The sequence below is a fragment of the Lactuca saligna genome, chromosome 4 (assembly GCF_052625555.1).
Source record: "Lactuca saligna cultivar CGN05327 chromosome 4, ASM5262555v1, whole genome shotgun sequence".
Taxonomy (NCBI): domain Eukaryota; kingdom Viridiplantae; phylum Streptophyta; class Magnoliopsida; order Asterales; family Asteraceae; genus Lactuca; species Lactuca saligna.
The window spans coordinates 55,478,867-55,488,528 of NC_136420.1; the positions used below are offsets into that span (position 1 = coordinate 55,478,867).

Consider the following 9,662-nt stretch of genomic DNA (forward strand, 5'->3'; position numbering starts at 1 on the left):
TGAACCACATACTTTATAAACACTTTCATATTAATGCAATGACTGTTTCTTACTTTGATTACTATGATGCATGTGTTGTGATACTAAACATGATGTCTTCTACCCCCAAACGCTTTCGCCGTTTTGGTTTGGGGTGTGACAGATTTGACTTTCAGTCAAAGATTGACCATGTAACATCTCGATATTTAGGTATTTCCACTTTTAACCCTTAGTATGATAATTAATTGCATTTTGACCCTTCGATGTGAATTAATTGCAAAATTGGTCCATAATGGCATTTTCGTATTTATTGGGCAAAGCTTGAGAACATTGGGCGTTCCCCCAGGAACGCTACGTGTTCTTGCCAGAACCAAACCCTAATATTTAGGGTTTGGACCCTATTTAAACTTCCTTAATTCCCAAGCCTCTCTTCTTTCATTAGCCTCCAGCCCCAACTTTGATCTTTGGAAACCCCAATCCATCTGAGAGCATTCGGGAGCCTTTGAGTGTGTTTTCATGATATTAAAGGAGAGGGAAAGAAGAGAAGATAATCTTGGAGGAGTGGAACAATTTGGATCCAGAATAACAACATCATAACACTATTTAATGGTATAAAGCCTGAACGTGATGAAGCATTGATTGGATCTTGTTTAACTATGAAAATATGTTCTTTTGGTCCCATAATCTTGGTATTATAAGTATGGGTTGCTCTAATCCATATAAGTTATCCTTTAAGACGTTTTGGAGCATATAGAAGCATAAAAATGTAATCCTGGTTGTTAGTTTCTTTCCATTGATTAGTTATAAGGTCTTGATAAGTTAAGTAGTTAGGGTTTTTGTGTTTAGGCACTTAATGGCCATTAAAGACCATATAGTTGGAAACTGATAGTTAAGGACGTTATTTTAGGGTTGGATTTGTATTATGGATAAAAGAGCATAAGGATTAAGCTCTTAATGAAAAGGAAAAAGAAATAGCCGCGAACATTGGGCTTTCGTGGTCAGTCATCATGTTTTTTGGTTAACTCGCCAAGCGTACAAGCTGAGTACGCTGGGCGTACTCAACTGTGTTGACCAAGTTTGACTTCTTGACTTTTTAACTTTGAACATGATTTAACCAAGTTTGACCTAGGAGTATTTTGGGTATTTTTAGTTATCATTGAGATTGGTCACTATTTGATGAATATGTGATGGTTAGAGCTGATATTTGGAATAGTGTCCTATTTAATGACTTTTTCAGACTGGGAGGTGAGTTTTTCTCATTGTGCTATGGGTCGAAGGCACCAACGCTGGCCCACTTGGTTATGTATCATGGTATATGGGATGTTGTTATGTTGTAGTGATATGTTAGATCTGTATCTTGGTATATAGGATGTTGCTTTGCAGTAGTAATCTGTAGATCTGCATGTTTGTATGCTAAGTAGTTATTTGTTTATCTGATGCATATGTGGACATAATATGGTTAGGTTGTGACTGTATTGCTTTTTGCTGGCAGTCAACAAGCCCGGGGCAATCTAACAATGAGGTTGTGGGCAAGGCTAATCTAACTGGGAGGTTGTGGACCTAGTTTGTTATATGAAGGGCAATCCAACTGGGAGGTTGTGGGCTAGGGTAATCCAACTGGGAGGTTGTGGACCCAGTATGCGATATTTTGGGCAATCCAATTGGGAGGTTGTAGACTCGAGTGTATTCCAGTTCGATGACTGATTGGACCTAGCATGCATGATTGTATATTTTATATGGTGGTACTTTGGGGGAACTCTCTAAGCTTCGTGCTTACAGTTACAGTTTATTGTTTTAGGTACTTCAGATGATCAGGGCAAGGCAAAAGCTTGATCGTGCACATCCTTCAGATTTTATGATATTCAATCTTGGGATACGCTGATTTGTAATTATAACTTTTGGAAACAGTGTTATGTGAACAATTATAGTCATTAGGTGGTTTTTGAAAAATAAAAATCTTACCGTGATTTTTGGGATGTTACATGCCAAAAGGGCAATTTGGTCCTTTATTAGAAAAATATGGGAATTCGAAACTGTAAATTCATGAAGATGGACAAGACAAGTTTAAGTCACTATAAGAGGTTAGATGAATGAGTTCTAGAGAAAGAGTACACATGGATGATATATGGGCCATTGGTCAACATGGCAATGGCTTATGGTGTCTATGGATAACATATGGGCCATTGGTCGACATGGTAGTGGCTTATGGTATGTATGGATGAAATATGGGCCATTGGTCCACATGGTAATGGCTTATGGTGTCCATGGATGACATATGGTTGATTGGTCCACATGCTAATGGTTTATGGTGTCCATGGTTGAGATATGGATGACATATGGGCCATTGGTCAACATGGTAGTGGATTATGGTTTCCATGGATGACATATGGGCCGTTGGTTGACATGGTAGTGGCTTATGGTTTCCATGGATGACATATGGGCCGTTGGTTGACATGGTAGTGACTTATGGTGTCTATGGATAACATATGGTTGATTGGTCCACATGGTAATGGCTTATGGTGTCCATGGATGACATAAGGTTGATTGGTACACATGGTAATGGCTTATGGTGTCCATGGTAGACATATGTATAACATATTGGCCAATGGTCAACATAGTAGTGGCTTATGGTGTCCATGGATGACATATAGGCCATTAGTCCACATGGTAATGGCTTATGGTGTCCATGGATGACATATGGTTGATTGGTCCACATGGTAATGGCTTATGGTGTCCATGGTTGACATATGGATGACATATGGGCCATTGGTCAATATGGTAGTGGCTTATGGTTTCCATGGATGACATATGGGCCATTGGTCGACATGGTAGTGGCTTATGGTGTGCATGGATGACATATGAGCCATTGGTCCACATGGTAATGGCTTATGGTGTCCATTGATGACATATGGTTTATTGGTCCACATGGTAATGGCTTATGGTGTCCATGGTTGACATATGGATGACATATGGGCCATTGGTCAACATGGTAGTGGCTTATGGTGTCCATGGATGACATATGAGCCATTGGTCGACATGGTAGTGGCTTATGGTGTCCATGTATGACATATGGGCCATTAGTTGACATGGTAGTGGCTTATGGTGTCCATTGATGACATATGGATATGGGGCATTGGTTAACATGGTAGTGGGTTATGGTGTCCATTCAATTAGAAAAAACTGAAGTTAATTTAGTTTAGCTGGAAAACGCATCTTAATTTCCACCCGAAGTCGGAGGTTCGAATCCTACTTATGTCATTAATTTTATTTAAATTTGTCTCTATAACTTTAATCAATAATTTTATTTAACTTCATCTTTTTAAATTTAAACTTTTAATTTATTTACAAAAATTTCCGTAGGTATTTACAAAAATACCATAACCATTTACGTAGTAATCTATGTTACTTAAAGGGAAATTATGTCAATTCATAGTCTACATATTTAAGCGCCATAATTTTAGTCAGAGTCATGTCGTCGATTTAGTTTATCGGCGATTGATCATCTACATTCCATCCCCAACAGTCAACATTCTGACACGTTGATCAATAAACCCTAAACTTGTTGTTCTTATATAATTTGAATACATTCGACACAGTTCAACATAATGGCAGCGAGTTGTTCATCAGAAAGAATGCAAACAAGACAAAAAGGAACAAGAATTACTGCTTTGCCATCACCCTTGATCGAAAAAATAGTAACTACGGTTGGAGGAAATTAACCAATCGATGCTTTTAAGTGCCAGTTAGTGTAAGTATGATGTGTATTACTTATATTATACTTATATACATATTAAATTTAGTGGTTAATAGATTAACTTTGTTGATTTGTGTGAATTATAGTTGTAAACTATTTAGGGATTCTTTAACATCAGACACAATATATAAAATCATAGACACAAATCGACTAAGGTTTTGTCCCTTAAGTATTCGACAGTATGAAGTCATAAGCAGATGCAAAATGTTGAACAACCCATACGTACTCTTCAATGATGGAATGGTAATCTTTTTTTAACCAATCGGATTATTGCGAATTCAATTAGTTTTCTATATTTGTATTTTTAAAATTGTATGATTACTTATTTGTATGTCAGGCGAAGTATTTTACGTTAGGGGAATAAATAGCAGGGAAACAGTTGCTTCAAAATGCAACCGATCAGGGGCAGTTGGATGCGATCTTTGTCCTGAGAATGATGTTGATGGCCGAAGGCATTGAATGGAAGCAATGAGCTCTGATCATGTTAAATAATTCCTACGTTAATAGTAGAAGGAGTTGGAATCTAAGGCACACCTGTAACAAGGTTCAAAACCACTTGGTAAGGCGGTCAAAGCAGATAAAATTCCACGGCTTACATAGAAGTTGTGCAAAGCATCCTTCTGTGAGCAATTATGGAATAGCTTTTATGAATCAATACAATTGGTTGTTGAATTGTGAAATTCGTTTTTTGTGGGATGCAAGTTTTGTAAAGTTTGCTAGGATGTTTGACATTTGTTTTGAGTAGTTGTATATATGATAATTGTTTGATTCACACAATTAGTGATGCATATTGTATGTGTATTTTGGTGTTACTTTTGATATGTATGTATGTGTATATATATATATATATATATATATATATATATATATATATATATATGTTACTTTTAATATGTATGTTATCTTTTTCTTTTCCATTTTACTAACCAAAAGTTCATTGTGACCTATTTGGTTAGATTTCAAGGGCATTTTTGTCTATTTTCAATTTATAAAGTGAAGGCGACATTTTTGTTATGGAAATAAAAAAAATTGTTTAATCAAGTCGTTATTAAGAAAAAAATGTATATATATATATATATATATATATATATATATATATATATATATATATATATATATATATATATAATTTATATTTTAAGTAGATCTATATTTTTATATTTATTATGAATGTTATTTAAATTTATAATTACCCATATACTACATGGGTTATAACCTATTGTTGAATAATATCGACCCAATAATATGACCTAGTATCCATCCAACACATTGAAATCAAGGGTTGTCGAAGTTTCCCTAATCGATACATACTCTGTTTGAATATGTGTTCTACAAGTGTCAATCTCAATTAAAACATTCTACTAATATTCTAAGTCATTATCCAATTACAAAGGTTGTTCAACCATTCAAATTAGAAAACTTTGAAGATCTGTTCATCATTCGGTCATTAGCTTTATGAAACGAGTCGTTGTGAAGGTACCTTTGTGATGTTTGTATGGTAACTATTTATTTAATTCAAATGTCATATATGAATTCAAATCAACATTAATGAACATATAATTAATATTGTGTTATTTACATTTATACTTTTACAGATAAGACAATGAACAATCCAAGTAGAAAGTGGATGTATGAAAGAAAAGATAGTAGTTGTTGTATATCGCATGGTTTTGTACAAGGAGTAAAATTTTTTTATAGATTTTGCTACCAGTCAACATAGGTTCATGGATGAAAATAAAATCAAATGCACATGCATAAAATCTTGTAACATACCATATACAAAAGTTGATACTGTTAAGACTCATTTGTACAAGTTTGGTTTTGTTGAGGAATATTGGTGTTGGGATAAACAAGGGGAAAAATCAATTGTTGATGACAATACGTTTTTAGGGGTGGATGATTCAAACACAAATTTTAGTAAAGGTGCATGTTCTTATAGAGATATGGTCATAGATGCAATGGCTCCTAATTTAAATAATGGTGATCCTGAAGAGGAGCCAAATGCACTAGATTAAAAATTCTTTGATATGCTAGATGCAACCGATAAAAATTGTGGCCTGGATGTAAAAAAGTGACAACTATCTGTTGTAGCTAGACTATTGAATATAAAATCAGAGTATCGCATACCTGAGCAAAGTTATGATGCTATCTGCTAGCTGATAAATGATGTGTTACCGGAGGAGAAATATATGGTGGGTAGTTTATACGAGAGCAAAAAGTTAATACAAGCACTAGGTTTGCCTGTGGAGATGATTGACTGCTGCAAATCTGGATATATTGGAGGCAAGACAAAGATCTTTATCGGTACAGATTTTGCAATGCAGATAGGTACAAACGGTCAATTTTTTTGGCAAGATGTTCTCACATATCCTTCAAGAAAATGCATTACTTTCCTTTGACTCCAAGGTTGAAGAGACTGTATGCTTCACAAGCAACATCCGCTTCCATGCGATGGCACTCCGAGAATCATGGACATGATACTGGAGTAATGTGTCATCCATCCGATTCAGAAGCTTGGAAGCACTTTGATAAAAGTCATCCCTCATTTGTAGCAGAAGTACTTCACGTAAGATTAGGCCTAAGTACAGATGGGTTTGCACCACATGGAGCATTTGGAAAACAATATTCATCTTGACCTACTATTATAACACCTTATAATTTTCCACCTTCTATGTGCATAAAAGAGCCTTACATCTTTTTTACCACACTTGTGCCAGGACCGTCAAACCCTAAGCATAAAATAGATGTATTTTTGCAACCAGTTGTTGCAAAGTTGGAGCAATTATGGGAAGAAGGCGTAGTAACATATGATATATCTTTAAAACAAAATTTCCATCTAAGAGCAGCTTTGATGTGGACAATAATCGATTTTCCAGCATATGCAATGTTATCCGGATGGTCTACAACAGGTAAGCTAGCATGTCCACACTGTAGGAAACATACACAAGCATTCAGACTAAAGAATGGTAATAATATGTCATGGTTTGACTACCATAGAAGATTTTTACAGGTAAATCACCCATATAGAAAGGATAAAAATAAGTTCAGGAAGAATCGTCAAGTGATAGAAGGTCCTCCTCCAAGTAAGAAGGGTAAACAAACTTTAAGGGAGATTGAACAATTACGTTTGGTAAAAGTGACTGAACTAAATGTTGATGATGTAAACAAAAGATGTGGCGATCATGGTTGGAAAAAGAAAAGCATATTTTGGGATTTGCCATATTGGAAAACAAACCTCATTAGACATAAATTTGATGTTATGCATATTGTTAAAAATTTATTTGAAATTTTTTTTTACACTGTAATGGATGTCAAGGGAAAGACGAAGGACAATGTAGCAGCCAAAAGAGATCTGAAGCTCTATTGTGGGAAGAGAAAAGGAGTCGAAGATAATGAAAGATCATACTACACTCTGGACAAGAATCAAAATAATATCATTTGCCAATGGGTGGAGAAATTGTGTTTCCCCGATGGTTATGTTTCTAATTTGGGGAGGTGTGTTGATTTAATAGGGTATAGACTGTTCGGAGTGAAAAGCCACGATTGTCATGTTTTTATGCAAAGATTGATTCCAATTGCATTTCGCGAGATGTTGCCACAACAAGTGTGGGAAGCATTAACAGAGTTGAGTATTTGCTTCAAAACATTAACAGCAACATCAATCACAATAAAAGACATGGAAAGGATTGAAACTGATATCCCAATAATATTATGTAAATTAGAGACCATCTTTGTCCCTGGTATTTTTAACTCCATGGAAAATTTACCAGTACATTTTCCATATGAAGCGAAGATAGCCGGTCCTGTCCAATATTGGTGGATGTATCCATTTGAAAGGTTTGTATGGTACATCGTAATGTATGATGCTATTTTTGTAAGCTAATTTAAACAATCTTCACTATAGGTATCTAAAGCAGTTGAAAAAAGATGTGAAAAATAAAGCTCGAGTGGAAGGGTCAGTTGTTAACGTGTACTTGCTATGTGAAGCATCAATATTTTGCTCTCATTATTTCGAGATTGGTGTCACCACATGTAATAGAAAGTTGCCTCGAGATGATGATGGAGGAGGAGATGAGCAAGAGGATGCTAACAACAACATGTTAGATATATTTTCATATCTTGGGCGTCATTATGGAAGATTCACGAATAGAATTATGATGAGGAAGTGCATGCTGCCCAAACTTACATACTCCTTAACAAAGATAAGATCAAGCATTACATCAGGTTCGTACGTAACATATGCATCACTTTTAATTATAATAATGATTTTTTGTGTAATTGCTATGATCGAATATCATTTACATGCACGATTTTGTTTATTACATTCATAGTTACTTTAAAATGTTATTGAAATGGTGATACATAATATTTGAAGAACATTTGAATGAACTTATGGGGGATATGGATGAACAGGTCCTTGCAGTTGACGTTGAGAATAACTTTGCATTATGGTTTCAAAACTATGTGGGTGTTACTTTTGTATTTTTAAATTTTTTTTATGGTTATAATTAACTCAAATTAAGTGTTTTACCATTATTCATATAGACACGTAAGATCCCGATAAACAACAAGTCTATATCTGACCTATCCAAAATGTCATTCAATAAAGTGAAATTATATACTGTATACTTTGTCAATGGTTACAAGTTTCACACAGAAGCTCATAGTCTGGACAAATCAACAACCAATAGCAGATTGTGTGTTAGTAGCCAAAGAGGTGATTATTATGGTAAGATAGAGGAAATTTTAGAAGTCGAGTACCCTGGTTACCCAATTAAACCCATGGTTTTGTTTAAATGTCATTGGTACGATCCAACACCTAACATAGGAGTTAAGGTTCACAAACAATATAAATTGGTCGACATAAACGTCAAAAGAAAGTACAACAAGTTCGAGCCATTTGTTTTAGCCATGCAAGCCACTCAAGTGTGTTACATTCCCTACCCAAGTTCGAAAACAAACAACTTGAACTGGTAGGCTGTATTTAAAGTTAAACCTCTTGGTTGGACCGATGAAAATCATCCTCAGAAAGACGTTGCTTTCCAAGAAGATGAAGTTGAATCAAATGAAATCATAATACCAAGTCTAGCCGATACAAACAATCATGACGACGATCACGAAATGTCAAGCAACGGTTCAGATAATGAAAATAATAATGACGAAGAAGGTGAAATTCATGAGGACGACAATGATGGTATTTCTTACAGCGAGGGTAGTTATGAGTATAGTACATCGAGCAATGAAGAAGAAGAGGATGAAGAAGAAGAGGAGGAAGAAGATAATGACTATATGTTTTTGTGTTTAATGTTTTTTGCGATGAAGTCAATTTGTAATTTGGTTTAATATCAATACATAAATGTAAACTAGGAAGAAAGTCCGGGCTTTGCCCCGGGATGTTTTTTTTTTTTTTTTTGTGTTTACATCATTATGTTAAAAGGGCATTTTAGTCATTTTTGCTTGTTATGTTGTTTGAGTAGGATGAAGTATTTGTAAAACCCGTGTTATTTTTGTGATGAAGTATACTTAATGTAATTAAAAATTAGTTTGCAATGAATTCGTTATTAAGGAAAATAATCTAAATAGATTATATACTTTAACATGCCCGGTTAATGTAATTAAAAATAACTTTGTAATGAATTCATTGTTAATTATTCATTATATACTATGTTTTCAAGAAATTATACACAACTTGATTAGCACAACTGGCTTAACCGCGCCCTTTTCTAGAATAAGCTTAAGTTCGAGTCTGCTTGTCAGCAATATCTACTTTGTAATTCATTTTTACATTTTTTAGCCATTAGTTTATGCCACATATTACCAATTCAAAAACATTTTATTGAAACCATATCTTACAAATTCCAATGATCATAATAATAATTTATCAATAGTATAACAAAATTAATTAAGCATACAACATCCCAACAAATGC

At 34.6% G+C, this 9,662-nt stretch overlaps 1 pseudogene; it reads left to right on the plus strand.

Annotated features, from left to right (window-relative positions):
• The first annotated feature begins 5,922 nt into the window (after positions 1–5,922).
• Positions 5,923–9,076, plus strand: LOC145039630 (uncharacterized; annotated as a pseudogene).
• Positions 9,077–9,662: the final 586 nt, after the last annotated feature.